Source organism: Bubalus bubalis, chromosome X, assembly GCF_019923935.1.
Source record: "Bubalus bubalis isolate 160015118507 breed Murrah chromosome X, NDDB_SH_1, whole genome shotgun sequence".
Taxonomy (NCBI): domain Eukaryota; kingdom Metazoa; phylum Chordata; class Mammalia; order Artiodactyla; family Bovidae; genus Bubalus; species Bubalus bubalis.
This window is the reverse complement of record NC_059181.1, coordinates 59625139-59646049: the sequence shown is the minus strand read 5'-3', so window position 1 is coordinate 59646049 and position 20911 is coordinate 59625139.

Sequence of the window (20911 nt, the reverse complement as noted above, 5' to 3'; positions counted from 1 at the left end):
TGTCCCTATACAGCTATTAAAGCTTGGGGACTTCAACTAAGCACCTATAGAAGTTCACAGCCACCAGAAGACAACACAGTCTGGAAAAGCCTTGCCAACAGGAAGTACAAACAAGTTCTCCTGGAGAGTCATTTATTGTCTAGACCAGAAGCCCTCCTACTACTGTCTTTAATTTTGGACTGAGACCTAGGAAGTCATAAGAAGGGAGCTCAGAGGCATTGAATTTTGAAGGGTACTGTAGCACCCTGTTTTTGTCTTTATTACTGTTTCAAAGAGATCAAACTTGAAACTTGCCAGGAGATCAAACCAGTCAATCCTAAAGGAAATCGGTCCTAAATATTCATTGGAAGGACTGATGCTGAAGCTGAAGCTCCAATACTTTGGCCAGCTGGTGAGAAGAATTGACTCCTTAGAAAAGACCCTGATGATGGAAAAGATTGAAGGCAGGAGGAGAAAGAGACGACAGAGGGTGAGTTGGCTGGATGGCATCACTGACTTAATGGACATGAATTTGAGCAAGCTCTGGGAGTTATTAATGGACAGAGAAGCCTGGCGTGCTGCAGTCCATGGTGTCGCAGTCAGACAGGACTGAGTAACTGAACTTAACTCAGTTTCAGGCTTTGTGGGAGAAGTAGGAACTCCCCATAATGCCAGAGTGTCATGAGTTAAAGCCAAAAACAGCTGGAAACACCGACCAAGGGATATATTTGGAAGGTGAATTCCTCCTCCTCTTCCTCCGGAAGGGGCAGGCAGACATTGGCCTCATACCCAGATCACAGAACCACAGATTAGAGCTGAAAAAGCTCTTAGCTATCAGGCAAGGATTCTTAGCCTGGGGATCCATGAGTCACCTAAAATTTTATTCAAAATTGTGGCATCTACATTCACAGATTTCATCAGATTCTCAGAAATCTGTGATCCCACAAAAAGTTAAGAAGCATTCCAAACCCTTAAAGTTACAAATGAGTCACTGAGAAAGGGGGTGGAGAACTTGCCCAAAGCCGACAATTAGAAGCAGAACTGGGACTAGAACTCATACCTCTGACACAAAAGGAGACACTCTTTACACTATGTAATAATCTATTAAATCTTTCTCTTCAAACTGTAGTTCCCTGGGCACAGAGAAGGATAGAAGGTGATGACAAGTACTAAGCTAGAGCTGGGAAACAAGTGTAGCCCAGACTGCATTTATAGGTGGTAGGATGGGCTGGAGGGGAGAATGTGAGGGAACCATAATCAGGAAATCCAGAAGTCTGCTGAGGAAGTTGCCTGAATGCCTTATGTTTGCCTGGCTCAGGCCTCTTCTTCCTATTTTTCTTTGACTCCAGGATCTGCTTACTTCCAATATTTTGACTGACTTAGCATTCTTGAGTTCTATCCCATATTCCTATTTGGAGTTTAACTCTGTGTTTGAACACAATCTCCTCATCTCTTTCCTTTTTAAGCCTTCCCTTAAACTAAGTGTCAGTAAACTTTGGGTATTAGTGCTACTCACTTCTGGGCCATGGAGGAACCATGCCAAATAAAGAATCTTACAGAATTTTTTTAGTAACTGGCTGTCTTCTATTACTAAGCTTAGTGGCCCATGAAACATCAGAAGGTGAAAAGATCTTAGAAAATTCATCAAGTCTAACTCCTTCATGACACAAAAGGGGTTCTACAATCAAGAGAGGAAGAGGGATAGACCTGTCACCACAAGAACTTAAGGAACTAGAACTGTGCCCCAAGTATATATGAATCCTAGCTTTCTCTATCATGCTATACTTCACCTGACTGTCTTTTGGCCTGTCTAGGGTGATGCTGAAATCTCTTTTTGAAGCCCCGGCCAGCAGGCAAAACTGTTAGACTAGTGGTTCGTTAGGCCCCACCAGAGTCTTCTTCCTAAATCTCATGCCTAATACAGGGCACCCCCAAACCCTGCCACCAGGTCAATGCTCTAGCTCTCAACTCCTTAGCTATGTGCCCTTGGAGGCAGTATGGCAAAAAAGAGAGTCCCGCAAACTTCGTTTCAATATCAGATGCAACAGTTTCCAGGATGGTGACAGGCAAGTCATGTCTCAAATTTCAGCTATTTTATCTGTAAAATAAGGACAGTACCACACTGGGCATTCTTTATTCCTCTTTTTCAAGCTTCACATTTCTTTCATAGCATTTTTCACTCTCTTGCATACTTTATAATTTGTTTGCTTATTATTTTCCCAATTTTCTATTGGAATGTCAGCTGCCTGAGGATAGGGACTTTTGGCTACTTCATCCAGTTCTGTATGCCCAGCACCTATAACAGTGTTTGATTTTTTGTGTCTTGTCAATGGAAAGCTGTTGAATGAATGAATGAGGATTAAATAAGAGAAAAAAATGGGAGTGCCCAATTTATAGGAAGTTCTCACTTTGAGAATTCTCTTGGGCTTTTCTTGTGCTGTGTGGCAAGTGTGTGGTATAGCTGAATACCTGTCCATCTTCTTGGCATGCCTTCACAGCTACTGCTCATTCTCCCCACCCTATGCCATGGTGAGGTTGTGGCATTCCTGGTCATAAAGTTGGTGACCATGTACAAGGGCCAGGCTGGGAGCTAGTGTAGGAAGTCAGGAAGTTATGTCAGTCTAGACCTGTATCTGCTTCCCCTGGATGGTGGGATCTTTCCATGGGTGGAAGTTGAAAGTGCTGTGTTTTCTCCTCATGTAAAACAAAGATATAATCCAAAAGAAGCATACATGACAGATTTATTTACAATTGAGCATCCTTTGGTAGAATGAATTCAGAAGTAACTGGTACTTAGGAAACTCTCAGAAATTCAAAGGTTAACTGCTAAGTACATGAGACTGAGAGCTTTGTCATTGTAATGACAGTCCAATGGATGTTCAATTTAAGCAGGCTGGCTTCTTTTGTTCTCTCCCCACTCCTCTCCTCATCTGCCTCACCTTCATTGCAAGTTGAGCTTGTCTTAATTGTCATCTGCCTGTCCCCCAGCCCATCTTATGTGTCTCCTCTCAGTCTGCCCTTACTGGCTGACCTAATCATAATATTTGACAGTTTTTCTCTCAGTCTTCCTCTAGTTCTCAATTCTCATCCCGAGAAACAGTTTGTAGAAGATGCTTTTTGTAATTCCAAATGGCAAAGTAAATTGTCAGTAGATAATTCAGCACATAAGCCTCTGAACTCCCAGAGGAAAGGCTGTGGATCATCCCACAGAATCTTCTGAGACAGAAGTTGGTATCTCAGCCTCCTCAGACTGCTAGACAGGCTATGTTTGAGCCTGTACAGGGGAAAGTCTCAGCTTCATAGAGCCCAGAAAACTAGGCACACAGTTGAGGGATGGCTAAGAAGCCACCTAGACTATGTCTATGCCCCTTAGCTGAAATGTGGTTCTCCTCTGCAGCATCCTAAAGAATCAATTGTCTAGACCTTTCCTGAACATCTCCCATGACCAGGAGCTCACTCCACATAATGACAACTTGTTACATCTGTAGCCCATTCAGAAACTTCTTCCTCCTGGTGAGCTGAAATCTGTCTCCTTATGGCTTCTACACATGCGTCTTAACTCTGCCTTCTGGGGCTTCCTGAACTCATCTTCTTTCTTTGCCTTTACCAGCTCCTTAGAGGTATGAAGTCAAAGACTACTTCCCATAAGTGTTCTATTCTCCAGCATAGAAAGTCACAACTCTTTTAGCTCCCTCCTCTGACTGTACACTTCTTTCTGAACACATCTCAAATATGACCCTATAGATGTATGATATACAGAGCTGGATACAGCCCTTCAGTAAGAGGCTAAACAGGGCAGAATGGAAAGGAATTGTCACTTACCTTGATCTGACACTATAGTTATATTAATGCAGCCTGAATTCCCATTAGATTTTTTTTGCATCACACCGTGTTGCTGTGAATTTAAAAAAATATTCAAAACTTAAAAGTTTAGAGTTATGTTTCATTCAATGGAAATTTTTAAGACTTAAGCTGGTGGAGGGGGAAGACAGCATCTCAAGTAATACTGAGAAAACTGTTCCAATGAGGCAAGGGGGAGAGACAGGTATTATAGAAGTTTTGCAACAAAGGACAGGCAGTCTGAACATCAAAAGATTACTGCAAAAATTAAAGAAAATCAGATATCCCAAGTTAAGGAACTTAGTGCTTTTCTAAAGAAGACGCAAGAGTCTGGGCTCACTGAAATCATTCGTTATAGACCTTAGCATATTAAAAAGCAGAGACATTACTTTGCCTACAAAGGTCCATCTAGTCAAAGCTATGGTTTTTCCAGTTGTCATGTATGGATGTGAGAGTTGGACCATAAAGAAAGCTGACCACTGAAGAATTGATGCTTTTGAACTGTGATATTGGAGAGCTCTTGAGAGTCCCTTGGACTGCAAGAAAATCAAACCAGTCAATCCTAAAGGAAATCAGTCCTGAATATACGTTGGAAGGACTGATGCTGGAGCTGAAACTCTAATACTTTGGCCACCTGTTGTGAAGAACTGACTCATTGGAAAAGACCCTGATGCTGGGAAAGATTAAAGGCAAGAGGAGAAGGGGACAACAGAGGATGAGATGATTGGATGGCATCACCCACTCGATGGACATGAGTTTGAGTAAACTCCAGGAGTTGGTGATGGAGAGGGAAACTTGGCGTACTGCAGTCCATGGGGTTACAAAGAGTCAGACACGACTGAGCGTCTTTATGGACTGTAGCCTTCCAGGTGCCTTTGTCCATGGGATTATCCAGGCAAAAATACTGAAGTGGGTTGCCATGCCCTCCTCTATCTGATAGATGATTTGCCAAAACTTTCTCCCATTCTGTAGGTTAATTTTCATTTTGTTAATGCTGTCCCTTTCTCAGCAGAAGCTCTTTAAATTAAAAAAAAAGAAACGTTTTTGATTAAAATGATTTACAATGTCATGTTAGTTTCAGGTGTAGAGCATAGTGATCCATATATATATATATATATATATATATATATATATATATATGTGTGTGTGTGTGTGTGTGTTTATATATATACATTCTTTATATATATATATATATATATATATATGCCATACTGTGCTCAGTTGTGTCCAACTCTTTGCTACCCATGGAATGTAGCCTACCAAGCTGCTCTGTCGATAGGGATTCTCTAGGCAAGAATACTGGGGTGAGTTTCCGTGTCCTCCTCATATATATCTTATATATATTTTCATATATATATATATATTATTTTTAAGATTATTTATCCTTATAGATTATTACAAAATATTGTGAATAGTTCCCTGTGCTATACAGTAGGTCTTGTTGGTTACCTGTTTTATTTATCAGTGAGTGAGTGAATTCGCTCAGCCGTATCCAACTCTTTGTGACCCCATGGACTTGTAGCCTACCAGGCTCCTCCATCCAAGGGATTTTCCAGGCAAGAATACTGGAGTGGGTTGCCATTTCCTTCTCCAGAAGATCTTCCCGACCAAGGGATTGAACCCAGGTCTCCCGCATTGAAGGCAGACGCTTTACCATCTGAGCCACCAGGGAAGTCCTATATATTTTACTATACTATATATTTTATATATAGTAGTGTGTATATCTTAAACCAAACCTCCTAAAGTATCCTTGCTGAGCCACCCTCCACCCACTTTCCACTTTGGCAATATAAGTTTATTTTCTATGTCTATGAGTCTATTTCTGCTTTGTAAATAAGTTCATTTGTGTCTTTTTAAAAAATATATCTTACATATATGTATAACCACATATTTGTCTTTCTCTCTCTGGCCCACTTCACTTAATATAATCTTTAGGTCCATTCATGTTGCTGCAAATGATATGATTTCATTCCTTTTTATGGCTGGAGTAGTAATTAAATATGCAAGGAGATCAGTAAATCTGAAAGGAAAGACTGATGCTGAAGTTGAAGCTCCAATACTTTGGCCACCTGATGTAAAGGGACAACTAATTGGAAAAGACTCTGATGCTGGGAAAGATTGAGGGCAGGAGAAGAAGGGGATGACAGAGGATGGAGATGGTCGGATATCATCACTGACTCAATGAACATGAGTTTGAACAAACTCTGGGAAGTAGTGAAGGAAAGAGAAGCCTGGCATGCTGCAGTTCATGGGGTCACAAAGAGTTGGAGACAACGTAGCAACTGAATAACAGCAACAGCATTCCATTGTCTGTATTCTACCACACCTTCTTTATCCATTCATCTACTGGCAGACATTTAGGTTGCTTCCATGTCTTGGTTATTGTAAATAGTGTTGCAATGAACATTGGGATGCATGTTTCATTTTTTAAATTTACTTTTTTATTGAAGGATAATTGCTTTACAGAATGCTGTTGTTTCCTGTCAAACCTCAACATGAATCAGTGATAGGTTTACATATATCCCTTCCCTTTTGAATCTCCTTCCCATCTCCTGCCCCATCCCACCCCTCTAGATTGATACAGAGTCCCTGTTTGAGTTTCCTGAGCCATGCAGCAAATTCCCGTTGGCTATCTATTTTACATATGGTATGCAAGTTTCCATGTTACTCTTTCCATACATCTCACCCTCTCCTCCCCTCTCCCCATGTCCATAAGTCTCTTCTCTATGTATTTTTACATTGCTGCTCTGCAAATAAATTCTTCACTACCATTTTTCTAGATTCTGTATATATGTGTTAGAATACAATATATATCTTTCTCTTTATGACTTACTTGACTCAGTATAATAGGTTCTAGGTTCATCCACCTCTACAGAACTGACTCAAATGAGTTCCTTTTATGGCTGAGTAATATTCCACTGTGTATATGTACCACAAATTCCTTATCCATTCATCTGTCAATGGACATCTAGGTTGCTTCCATGTTCTAGTTACTGTTAAATAGTGCTGCAATGAACAATGGGATACTTGTGTATTTTTCAATTTTGGTTTCTTCAGGGTGTATGCCTAGGAGTGGGATTGTTGGCTCACATGGTGGTTTTATTCCTAGTTTTTAAGGAATCTCCATACCATCTTCCAGGGCCAGGGGTGGCGGCCGAGAGGAGCAACCTCACGTCCAAGGAGCGGCGGCTGCACGGGAAGAGGAGGGCCAAGAGGAGATACTCCACATTCAAGGTCAGGAGGGGCGACCTCGTCCAAGGTAAGGAGCAGTGGCTGCGCTTTGCTGGAGCAGCCGTGAAGCGATAACCCTTGTCCAAGGTAAGAGAAACCCAAGTAAGATGGTAGATGTGGCAAGAGGGCATCAGAGGGCAGACACACTGACACCATAATCACAGAAAACTAGCCATCTGATCACATGGACCACAGCCTTGTCTAACTCAATGAAACTAAGCCATGCAAGACAAATGGGTTATGGTGGAGAGGTCTGACAGAATGTGGTTCACTGGAGAACGGAAATGGCAAACCACTTCAGTATGCTTGCCTTGAGAACCCCATGAACAGTATGAAAAGGCAAAATGATAGGATACTGAAAGAGGAACTCCCGAGGTCAGTAGGTGCCCAATATGGTACTGGAGATCAGTGGAGAAATAACTCCAGAAAGAATGAAGGGATGGAGTCAAAGCAAACAAACAAACAAACAAACAAAAAAAACCCAGTTGTGGATGTGACTGGTGAGAGAAGCAAAGTCTGATGCTGTAAAGAGCAATATTGCAGAGGAACCTGGAATGTTAGGTCCATGAATCAAGGCAAATTGGAAGTGGACAAACAGGAGATGGCAAGAGTGAACGTCGACTTTCAAGGAATCAGCGAACTAAAATGGACTGGAATGGGTGAATTTAACTCAGATGACCATTACATCTACTTCTGTGGGCAGGAATCCCTTAGAAGAAATGGAGTAGCCATCATGGTCAACAAAAGAATCCAAAATGCAGTACTTGGATGCAGTCTCAAAAACGACAGAATGATCTCTGTTCGTTTCCAAAGCAAACCATTCAATATCACGGTAACCCAAGCCTATGCCCCAACCAATAATGCTAAAGAAACTGAGGCTGAACGGTTCTATGAAGAACTACAAGATCTTTTAGAACTAACACCAAAAAAAGATGTCATTTGCATTATAGGGGACTGGAATTTAAAAGTGGAAGTCAAGAAACACCTGGAGTAACAGGCAAATTTGGCCTTGGAATATGGGAAGAAGCAGGGCAAAGGCTAATAGATTTCTGCCAAGAGAACACACTGGACATAGTAAACATCCTCTTTCAACAACACAAGAGAAGACTCTACACCTGGACAACACCAGATGGTCAACACTGAAATCAGATTGATTATATTCTTTGCAGCCAAATATGGAGACGCTCTACATGGTCAGCGAAAACAAGACCGAGAGCTGACTGTAGCTCAGATCATGAACTCTTTATTGTCAAATTCAGACTTAAATTGAAGAAAGTAGGGAAAACCCTTAGACAATTCAGGTATGACCTAAATCAAATCCCTTATGATTATACAGTGGAAGTGAGAAATAGATTTAAGTGACTAGATATGATAGACAGAGTACCTGATGAACTACAGATGGAGGTTCGTGACATTGTACAGGACACAGGGATCAAGACCATCCCCATGGAAAAGAAATGCAAAAAAAGCAAAATGGCTGTCTGAGGAGGCCTTACAAATAGCTGTGAAAAGAAGAGAAGCAAAAAGCAAAGGAGAAAAGGAAAGATATAAACATCTGAATGCCGAGTTCCAAAGAATAGCAAGGAGAGATGAGAAAGCCTTCCTCAGCAATCAGTGCAAATAGTGGGAAACAACAGAATGGGAAAGATTAGAGATCTCTTCAAGAAAATAAGAGATACCAAGGGAACATTTCATGCAAAGATGGGCTCGATAAAGGACAGAAATGGTATGGACCTAACAAAAGCAGAAGATATTAAGAAGAGGTGGCAAGAACACACAGAACAACTGTACAAAAAATATCTTTACGACCAAGATAATCACAATAGTGATTATTAGAACCAGACATCCTGGAATGCGAAGTCAAGTGGGCCTTAGAAAGCATCACTATGAACAAAGCTAGTGGAGTTGATGGAATTCCAGTTGAGCTATTTCAAATCCTGGAAGATGATGCTGTGAAAGTGATGCACTCAATATGCCAGCAAATTTGGAAAACTCAGCAGTGGCCACAGGACTGGAAACGGTCAGTTTTCATTCTAGTCCCAAAGAAACGCAATGTCAAAGAATGCTCAAACTACCACACAATTGCACTCATCTCACACGCTAATAAAGTAATGCTCAAAATTCTCCAAGATAGGCTTCAGCAATATGTGAACCATGAACTTTCCAGATGTTCAAGCTGGTTTTAGAAAAGGCAGAGGAACCAGAGATCAAATTGCCAGCATCCATTGAATCATTAAAAAAGCAAGAGATTTCCAGAAAAACATCTACTTCTGCTTCATTGACTATGCCTTTGACTGTTTGGATCACAATAAACTGGAAAATTCTGAAAGAGATGGGAATATCAGACCACCTGACCTGCCTCTTGAGAAACCTGTATGCAGGTCAGGAAGCAACAGTTAGAATTGGACATGGAACAACAGACTGGTTGCAAATAGGAAAAGGAGTACGTCAAGGCTGTATATTGTCACCCTGCTTATTTAACTTCTATGCAGAGTACAACATGAGAAACGCTGGGCTGGAAGAAGCACAAGCTGGAATCAAGATTGCTGGGAGAAATATCAATAACCTCAGATATGCAGATGACACCACCCTTATGGCAGAAAGTGAAGAGGAACTAAAAAGCCTCTTGATGAAGGTGAAAGAGGAGAGTGAAAAATTTGGCTTAAAGCTCAACATTCAGAAAACGAAGATCATGGCAACTGGTCCCATCACTTCATTGCAAATAGATGGGGAAACAGTGGAAACAGTGACAGACTTTATTTTGGGGGGCTCCAAAATAAATGCAAATGGTGTTTTCAGCCATGAGATTAAAAGACGCTTACTCCTTGGAAAGAGTGTTATGATCAACCTAGATAGCATATTCAAAAACAGAGACATTACTCTGCCAACAAAGGTCCATCTAGTCAAGGCTATGGTTTTTCCAGTGGTCATGTATGGATGTGAGAGTTGGAATGTGAAGAAACCTGAGTGCCGAAGAATTGATGCTTTTGAACTGTGGTGTTGGAGAAGACTCTTGAGAGTCCCTTGGACTGCAAGGAGATCCAACCAGCCCATCCTAAAGCAGATAAGTCCTGGGTGTTCATTGGAAGGACTGATGCTGAGGCTGAAACTCCAATACTTTTGCCACCTGATGCGAAGAGTTGACTCATTGGAAAAGACCCTGATGCTGGGAGGGATTGGGAGCAGGAGGAGAAGGAGACGACAGAGGATGAGATGGCTGGATGGCATCACCGACTCAATGGATGTGAGTCTGAGTGAACTCCGGGAGTTGGTGATGGACAGGGAGGCCTGTCATGCTGCAATTCGTGGGGTCACGAAGAGTCAGATATGACTGAGCGACTGAACTGAACTGAACTAATGGACCTAGCATTCCAGGTTCCTATACAATATTGCTCTTTACAGCCTCAGATTTTACTTCCTCACCAGTCACATCCACAACTGGATGTTGTTTTTGCTTTGGCTCCATCTCTTCATTGTTTCTGAAGTTATTTCTCCACTCTTCTCCAGTAGCATATTGGGCACCTAATGACCTGAGGAGTTCATCTTTCAATGTTATACCTTTTTACCTTTTCATACTGTTCATGGAATTCTCAAGGCAAGAATACTGAAGTGTTTTGCCATTCCCTTCTCCAGTGGACCATGTTTTGTCAGAACTCTCTATCATGACCCATCTGTCTTGGGTGGCCCTACAGAGCATGGTTGATGGTTTCATTGAGCTAGACAAGGCTGTGGTCCATGTCATTAGTTTAGTTAGTTTTCTGTGATTGTGTTTTTCATTCTGTCTGCCCTTTGATGAATAAGGATAAGAGGCTCATGGAAGCTTCCTGATGGGAGAAACTGACTGAGGGGGAAACTAGATCTTGTTTTGATGTGAGGTGTCTTGCTCAGTAAATCTTTTATCCAATTTTCTGTTGATGCCTGGGGCTGTGTTCCCTCCCTGTTGCTGGACCTGATTCCAAACTATGGTGGATATAATGAGGATAATGGTTACCTCCTTCTAAATGTCCCATGCACACACTGTTGCACTCAGTGCCTCTCACCCTGAAGCAGGCCACCCTGACCCATGCCTCCACAGGAGACTCCTGGACACTCATGGGTATGTCTGGGCAACTTCCACAAACCAACTTCTGAACACTGGTGGAGGAGATGAGGAACCCAGAAGCGCAGCCCATTCTCTACAAAAGGAGGTAGGACAAAATATAAAAGACAAAAAGAGAGATAAAAGATTTAGGGACAGAGCCCTGTCTTGGGGAGGGAGTCCTGAAGAAGGAGAAGTTTCCACACAGCAGGAAACCATCTAACAGGCAGGTCTGTGGCGAGTTTTGGAATCTCATAAGGCAACATAAATGGGAGAAGGAAAAAAAAAAAAAACACCACAAAATACACACCTAACTGCAACTTTGGAAAAGAGAACTTTCCCAGGAAAGACTCTAATCTAAAAACCTAACTTGGAGCCTGCCCCCCTCACAGAATAAAGGATTGAGAGAATACCAAAGGACAGCTAGCAGGCTATGCACCAGCCCCTCCCCATCCAGAGGCAGAGAGGCAGGCTGCCACAGTCAGAGCCAGAAGGCAAGGGGCTGCTACAATCTCAGCCCCAGAGATGGCATCTTCCACCAAAGGGTGAGCAGGGTCCCACCTGCTAGCCATGTCTTCCTGAGATCCTGGATGGTTGATATCCAGGAAGGTCGCAGCCTGAGATCCACCTGAGATGGTGCTCTAGTGGCGTTCCTGGGAAACTGAGCAGCCAGAACCAGGGAGGTGATTGACACACAGCCCACCTGAGACAGTGTGCTCACCAAGCACCTGGTCGCCTGAGCAGCTTAGACCTGGGAAGGGCACAAAATGCATGCCGAATCCACAGAGACTGAGCCAGAACTGTGAGTGTCTCCTGTGAAGGTATGGGTCAGCAGTGGCCTGTTGCAGGGGCTCTAGGTGCAGCAGACCTGGGTATGGCATAAGCCCTCTTGGAGGTGGTCGCCATTAACCCCACCATAAAACCATCAGAACTGATACAGGACTGGGGAAAGACTCTTGGAGCACATAAACAAAACCTTGTGCGCACCAGGACCCAGGAGTTAGGAGCAGTGACCCCCACAAGAAACTGGCCCAGACATGCCCATGAGTATACAGGATACTTTAACAATATTAATCTTTTCAACCCATGAACTTGAGATGTCTTTCTATTTGTTTCTTATTTAATTTCTTTCAATAAAGTCTTGTGGTTTTTGTCATACAGATCTTTCATCTCTTTGGTTAAATTTATTCCTACATATTTTATTGTTTTTGATGCTATTGTGAATGCAGTGATTATCTCCATTTCTTCTTCACATATTTCATTATCAATGTATAGAAATGTAACTAATTTATGTATTTTGATTTTATATCTTGCAACTTTACTAGAAATCATTGATTTGTTTCAACAGGAACAAATATTCTTTTTCTAAATCCTGGATGAACATCTAGAAGTTCTCAGTTCACATACTGTTGAAGCCTGGCTTGGAGAATTTTGAGCATTAATTTGACAGCATGTGAAATTAGTTCAGTTGTGCAGTAGTTTGAATATTGTTTGGCCCTGCTCTTCTTTAAGACTGGAATGAAAACTGACCTTTTCCAGTCCTGTGGTCACTGCTTAGTTTTCTATAGTTGCTGGCATATTGAGTGCAACACTTTCATAACATCATCTTTTAGGCTTTGAAATAGCTTAGCTGGAATTCTATCACCTCCACTAGCTTTGTTTGTAGTGATGCTTCCTAAGGCCCACTTGACTTCACATTCCAAGATGTCTGGCTCTAGGTGAGTGATCACACCATTGTGGTTATCTGGGTCATTAGGATTTTTTGGTATAGTTCTTCTGTGTATTCTTGCCACCTTTTCTTAATACCTTCCGCTTCTGTTGGGTCCATGCCATTTCTGTCCTTTATTGTGCCCATTTTTGCATGAAATGTTCCCTTGGTATCTCTAATTTCCTTGAAGAGATTTCTACTCTTTCCCATTCTATTGTTTTCCTCTATTTCTTTGCATTGATGACTTAGGAAGGTTTTATCTCTCCTTGCTCTTTTTTGGAACTCTGCATTCAGATGGGTATATCTTTCTTTTCTCCTTTGCCTTTCACTTCTCTTTTTTCTTTAGCTATTTGTAAGGGCTCCTCAGGCAGTCATTTTGCCTTTCTGCATTTCTTTTTCTTGGGGATTCAAATAGGTTCAAGGGATCAGATCTGATTGACAGAGTGCCTGAAGAACTATGGACGGAGGTTCATGACATTATACAGGAGACGGTAGTGAAAACCATCCCCAACAAAGAGAAATGCAACAAAAGTTTAAATGTTTACAAGTACTTATCATGTTAAGCTCTAGAGAAATATGATGGACAAAGCAAACTTGTTTCATATCATCCTGAAGCCTGTAGTCTAATAAATAGCCTGTTTGTCTCCTTGCATTCAGTCCCTGGAGATGGAACTGCTGAGCTACGACTGCTTCCCTGAAATTATTTATACTCATATTCTGTCTAAATCCAGACAAAATATGAGTTCTCATTTTGCCATATTCTCAACAACACTAGATTTACTTTTGAGCCTTGAGTCATTTCTTGATAATTTCTTCAGGAAGATGCAAGTGGGTAAAAAATTTAAAAAGAATGGGAAGTCACATGGTCTCTAGAATCTTCACATGGTTTTCTACTTTCAGTCCTTGTTTTCTAGATATGATTTTTCTTTTTTTTTTTTTTTTTTTTTTGGTTAATGATTCTAACAAATAGTTCTCTTTCCTCCTCTTGTATTCTAGACTGTGAGCAGCTTAATTTACTGGTTTATTCATTCACTCATCCATTTACTATTAATCATCTGATGCATGTCTATTTTGCACTATGCTCTTTTCCGTTTTCCAGATTTTAGGGAAACAGAGGTGAATAAGATAAGGTGCCTCCCCTCAAAAGCTCTCAGGCTACTCTTCACAGGTCTTAAGACATGGTAAGCCTCTGACAATATATGATGAATTACATGTCTTAATATTGCAGTTCCTCAGACCTCTGAAAATCCTGGGTTATTGGGACAATAGTATTAAAGCCCAGAGGGATGTGTGTATATGGGGGATGAGTCAAGACTCTTTGCCTACCTATGGACAAGCCAAGAGAACAGCAAAGACCAATTTAATGACTAGTTGTGGCAAGTATGCCTAGAATGACTTCATGAGTGCACTTATACAGCATTTAGGAATATAATAGTCTTTTCAGATGATACACTTGATAGTTTGCCACAAGGCATTCCCCTACCCCCAATCCTACCTTAGTATATAATAATTTTGCCAGTTGCCTTGTTGAACTATAAAACATGCCAATCAAAATCACAAATGCCAAGAAGCTATGAAAGTGTGGAGTTAGGGGACAATAACCCAGGAGGTGATCATCAGTACAAGTAGGGTGTGTGTAGACTGGAGTTCTGGGCCACAGCTAACAGGATGCATTAGTCTTACTTAAGTGCAAAGTCCTGCATATCAGCTACAAAACCCACCTGTAAAATTCAGTTAGACAATAGACACTGACACAGTGCAAACCTTGCAAGGAGCTCTAGACATAGTTCAGGAAGCAGACAAGGAGAGAGAAAATAATAGTCTGGTGTGATAAGTGCTAACCCAAGGATAAATATAGGGCATTGCACTGAGATGGGGAAAACTATTAATATATCTAGATGGGAAAGTTGAGGGAGTGTCAGAGATATGACGGTAAAGAATAAACAAAAATCACTGCTTTCATGCAATTTACACTCCAGTAGAGGGAGAAAGATAATAAACTTTAAAAATGGTTTACATTAAATGTTATTCAGTTCAGTTCAGTTCAGTCACTCAGTTGTGTTCGACACTTTGCAATGCCATGAACTGCAGCATGCCAGGCCTCCCTGTCCATCACCAACTCCCAGAGTTCACTCAGACTCACATCCATCGAGTCGGTGATGCCATTTAGCCATCACATCCTCTGTTGTCCCCTTCTCCTCCTGCCCCCAATCCCTCCCAGCATCAGAGTCTTTTCCAATGAGTCAACTCTTCGCATGAGGTGGCCAAAGTACTGGAGTTTCAGCTTTAGCATCATTCCTTCCAAAGAACACCCAGGACCAATCTCCTTCAGAATGGACTGGTTGGATCTCCTTGCAGTCCAAGGGACTCTCAAGAGTCTTCTCCAACACCACAGTTCAAAAGCATCAATTCTTCGGCACTCGGCTTTCTTCACATTCCAACTCTCACATCCATACATGACCACTGGAAAAACCATAGCCTTGACTAAATGGACCTTTGTTGCCAAGGTAATGTCTCTGCTTTTGAATATGCTATCTAGGTTGGTCATAACTTTCCTTCCAAGGAGTAAGCGTCTTTTAATTTCATGGCTTCAATCACCATCTGCAGTGATTTTGGAGCCCCCCAAAATAAAGTCTGAAACTGTTTCCACTGTTTCCCCATCTATTTCCCATCAAGTGATGGGACCAGATGCCATGATCTTCATTTTCTGAATGTTGAGCTTTAAGCCAACTTTTTCACTCTCCACTTTCACTTTCATCAAGAGGCTTTTTAGTTCCTCTTGACTTTCTGCCATAAGGGTGGTGTCATCTGCATATCTGAGGTTATTGATATTTCTCCCAGCAATCTTGATTCCAGCTTGTGCTTCTTCCAGCCCAGCGTTTCTCATGATGTACTCTGCATAAAAGTGAAATAAGCAGGGTGACAATATACAGCCTTGACGTACTCCTTTTCCTATTTGCAACCAGTCTGTTGTTCCATGTCCAGTTCTAACTGTTGCTTCCTGACCTGCATATAGGTTTCTCAAGAGGCAGGTCAGGTGGTCTGATATTCCCATCTCTTCCAGAATTTTCCACAGTTTATTTTGATCCACACAGCCAAAGACTTTGGCATAGTCAGGAAAGCAGAAATAGATGTTTTTTTCAACTCTCTTGCTTTTTTGATGATCCAGCAGATGTTGGCAATTTGATCTCTGGTTCCTCTGCCTTTTCTAAAACCACCTGGAACATCTGGAAGTTCACGGTTCACGTATTGCTGAAGCCTGGCTTGGAGAATTTTAAGCATTACTTTACTAATGTGTGAGATAAGTGCAATTGTGCGGTAGTTTGAGCATTCTTTGGCATTGCCTTTCTTTGGGATTGGAATGAAAACTGACTTTTTCCAGTCCTGTGGCCACTGCTGAGTTTTCCAAATTTGCTGGCATATTGAGTGCAGCACTTTCACAGGATCATCTTTCAGGATGTGGAATAGCTCAACTAGAATTCCATCACCTGCACTAGCTTTGTTCATAGTGATGCTTTCTAAGGCCCACTTGACTTCACATTCCAGGATGTCTGGCTCTAGGTCAGTGATCACACCATCGTGATTATCTTGGTCGTGAAGATCTTTTTTGTACAGTTCTGTGTATTCTTGCCACGTCTTCTTAATATCTTCTGCTTCTATTAGGTCCATACCATTTCTGTCCTTTATCGAGCCCATCTTTGCATGAAATATTCCCTTGGTATCTCTAATTTTCTTGAAGAGATCTCTAGTCTTTCCCATTCTGTTGTTTTCGTCTATTTCTTTGCATTGATTACTGAGGAAGGCTTTCTCATCTCTCCTTGCTATTCTTTGGAACTCTGCTTTCAAATGCTTATATCTTTCCTTTTCTCCTTTGCTTTTTGCTTCTCTTCTTTTCGCAGCTATTTGTAAGGCCTCCCCAGACAGCCGTTTTGTTTTTTGCATTTCTTTTCCATGGAGATGGTCTTAATCCCTGTCTCTTGTACAATGTCATGAACCTCAGTCCCTAGTTCATCAGGCACTCTATCTATCAGATCTAGGCCCTTAAGTCTATTTCTCACTTCCACTGTATAATCATAAGGGATTTGATTTAGGTCATACCTGTATGGTCTAGTGGTTTTTCCTACTTTCTTCAATTTAAGTTGCAATTTGGCAATAAGGAGTTCATGATCTGAGCTACAGTCAGCTCCCGGTCTTGTTTTTGTTGATTGTATAGAGCTTCTCCATCTTTGGTTGAAAATAATATAATTAATCTGATTTCAGTGTTGACCATCTGGTGATGTCCATGTGTAGAGTCTTCTCTTGTGTTGTTGGAAGAGGGTGTTTGCTATGTCTAGTGCATTCTCTTGGCAAAACTCTATTATCCTTTACCCTGCTTCATTCCATATTCCAAGGCCAAATTTGCCTGTTACTCCAGCTGTTTCTTGACTTCCTACTTTTGCATTCCAGTCCCCTATAATGAAAAGGACATCTTTTTTGGCTAGTGTTAGTTTGGTTTGTGTTAATTCTAAAAGGTCTTGTACGTCTTCATAGAAACATTAAACTTCAGCTTCTTCAGCATTACTGGTTGGGGCACGGACTTGGATTACTGTGATATTGAATGGTTTGCTTTGGAAATGAACAGAGATCATTCTGTCGTTTTTGAGATTGCATCCAAGCACTGCATTTCAGACTTTTTGTTGACCATGATGGCTGCTCCATTTCTTCTAAGGGATTCCTGCCCACAGTAGTAGATATAATGGTCATCTGAGTTAAATTCACCAATTCCAGTCCATTTTAGTTGGCTGACTCCTAGTATGTTGACTTTCACTCTTGCCATCTCCTGTTTGATCACTTCCAGTTTGCCTTGATTCATGGACCTAATGTTCTAGGTTCCTATGCAATATTGCTCTTTACAGCATCGGACCTTGCTTCTATCACCAGTCATATCCACAACTGGGTATTGTTTTTGCTTTGGCTCCATCCCTTCATTCTTTCTGGAATTATTTCTCCACTGATCTCCAGTAGCATATTGGGCACCTACTGACCTGGGGAGTTCCTCTTTCAGTATCCTATCATTTTGCCTTTTCATACTGTTCATGGGGTTCTCAAGGCAAGAATACTGAAGTGGTTTGCCATTCCCTTCTCCAGTGGACCACATTCTGTCAGACCTCTCCACCATGACCTGCCCGTCTTGGGTGGCCCCACATGGCATGGCTTAATTTCATTGAGTTAGACAAGGCTGTGGTCCGTGTGATTAGATGGACCAGTTTTCTGTGATTATGGTTTCAGTGTGTCTGCCCTCTGATGCCCTCTTGCCACACCTACCATCTTACTTGGGTTTCTCTTACCTTGGACGTGGGGTATCTCTTCATGGCTTCTCCAGCAAAGTGCAGCTGCTGCTCCTTACCTTGGACAAAGAGTATCTCCTCAATGCCATCCCTCCTGACCTTGAATGTGGAGTAGCTCCTCTTGCCCCTCCTGTGCCATCACACCCACTGCTCCAATAAAGAAAAGAAAAAGCATGAGATGTGTGAGAATGGGACATATAAATTTAAATAAAATGCAAGCACTGAGAAGGTAATATTTGAATAAAGATCTGAAAAAAGTGAGCCACATGAATATCCAGGGGTAGAGAGTTCCAGGCAAAGGGAGTGACAAGTATAAATATTCCAATGTGAGCACACATGTTATATTCAAGGAAAAAGTAGGGCAACTGGTATGCTTGAAGAAGAATGTGGTAGAGTAGATAGTTAAACACGAGGTCAGAAAGGTTAGGGTTCTTTGGCAGGGCAAGGGTTTAGAGCATGTAGGGTCTTTCAGGCTACCATAATGATTTTAGCTTTTACTTTTAATGAGATGGGAAATGCCTAGATGTTTTGACCAGTTCTCAGAGGAACTCAAGTGCTGTGTTCAGGAGTTGGACTTTATAGAATACGGGACAGACATCTCTGAAGGCTTTTGAGAAAGGGACTGATATGTGAATCTCTGTTACAAAGATTACTCTGGCGGCTTGTAGAGGGTAAATTGAAGGGGAGCACCTGTGAAACTCTGCACTTCTGTTGGGACTTCAACCCATGTGTTGGGACTTAAACTCAGCTGAATCCAAGATTTAGAATTGATCCCACTGTTCTTTAATTGAAATCACACACCTGATCTCAAGACTTAATGAAGTTCAGATTTTTGATGCCTTGCCACAGGAAGAAGTCAGTGAGACAAAGTGATAAGAAGTGGATTTAGGAAAGAACACAATCCACAGAGTGTGAGCCATCTCAGAAGATGATAGGCCCTGAAATGCAGTGTGGCTAACTTTTATGGGCTGGGTAATTTCATAGGCTAATGAGTGGAAGAATTATTCCAACTATTTTGGGAAAGGGGTGGGGATTTCCAGGAAATGAGTCAACACTCACTTTTTGCCCTTTTGTGGTTGGCCTCAGAACTTTCATGGCACTGGTAGGCATGTTATTTAGATGCTAATGCTTTACAATGAGCATATAATAAGGCTCAAGGTCCTCTGGAAGTTGAATCTTCCACCATCTTGGATCTAGTTTGTTCTAACGAGTTTATGTTGTATCCTAAAGGACTATATCATTCTTTTACTGGTTGTGCCCAGCCCCATTCCCTCTCATTTCACCTGGAAACAGGAAAACCAGTTAAGAAAATTCACCATTCTCCATAAAATGCCCTGGGGTGAAGTAGTGATCATCTTTCATCTCAGTCCTTCTACTATCGTTATTGTTGTTCAGTTACTCAATGGTGTCCGACTCTTTGTTACCCCATAGGCACATGCCATGGCCTCCCTGTCCCTCACCATCTCCTGAAGTTTGCCTAGGTTCATGTCCATTGCATCAGTGATGCCATCCAGCCATCTCATCCTCTGATGCCTTCCACTGTTATCTCCACTTATCTCAAATTCCTGAGGGAGCTGGAGTAGAGTTGGCCATTCTCTCAGAATCTGGAAACCTCAAAGCCAGTAGAAGGGAGGGGGTCTAGAATGGTGGCAGGGAAACTTGTTAGGAGACTGTACAACCATCTGAGCCTGTGACAATAAAGACCTTAGCAAAGAGAGATAAATTTGCTAGAGGATAAAGGTACAGGTACAATCACAAGCTGCAAAGTCAGGACTCAATAGCAGCAGTTCTGAAAATTGGCAATAAGTTGCTTGGCTTAATATTGAGATAGGACTATCCACAAAAGCTAAGGCACTGATAGGCTACATTAATAAAACAGTACCTGGAAAAATTAAGGCTACCAATCTGCTCTAGTTGATTAGTTCAGACTTCCTTTTTACCATCTCATTGTTCAATAAGTTCACACTACGCACCAGACACTATGCTTAGAGCTGGAGTTATCTGGAGTTATCTCATTGAATAGTTGCAACTCAATGTCATAGCTATCTTAACTCTATTTTACAGATGAAGAAACAGCAACAAAATATCATCAAACACTTTATTTCAAAACTGATATTTACTATTATATATTCATTTATTACAACATTCAATGTGATATTGAATGCCTACTCAGTTCTTGAAGAGTTCTAGTAAAAGAGAAAAGAGTTTTAGATGCGTAATGTCTTGCTACTTGCCAGCTGTGTGACCTTGAACAAATTACTTAACCTCTCTAAACTTCAGTTTTCTCATAAATAAAACCCATGGCTTAAGGTTGTTGAAGACCTTGTGCATAATCTATTATCATATTTTATCACATCTAAGATGCCATTGAATGAAACCACACTGTCATTTTATATAATACAGAGGAAAAAACATACTGTAGATTAAATTATAACACACTTAAGTCACCAATAGTCTCAAGATGTCTCACAATTTCAAAGGCCTCAAAATGTGAAAAACTTATCACACTGTTCTTTTAAAATTTTTTAAATTTACTTTAATTGGAGGATTACTTTACAATATTGTGATGGTTTTTGCCATACATCAACTATAGACTTACATATAAATATTTTTTGAAAAAGTGAAAGTCCCTCTTTTCCATTTGACTGTCAGCTACTCAAGGACAGAATCTGAGTCTAAATCATCTTTCTCTTTCCCAAATAAGGTATGGCACAAAGTGGTCAACTAATCCATTTTATGAGAATTGAT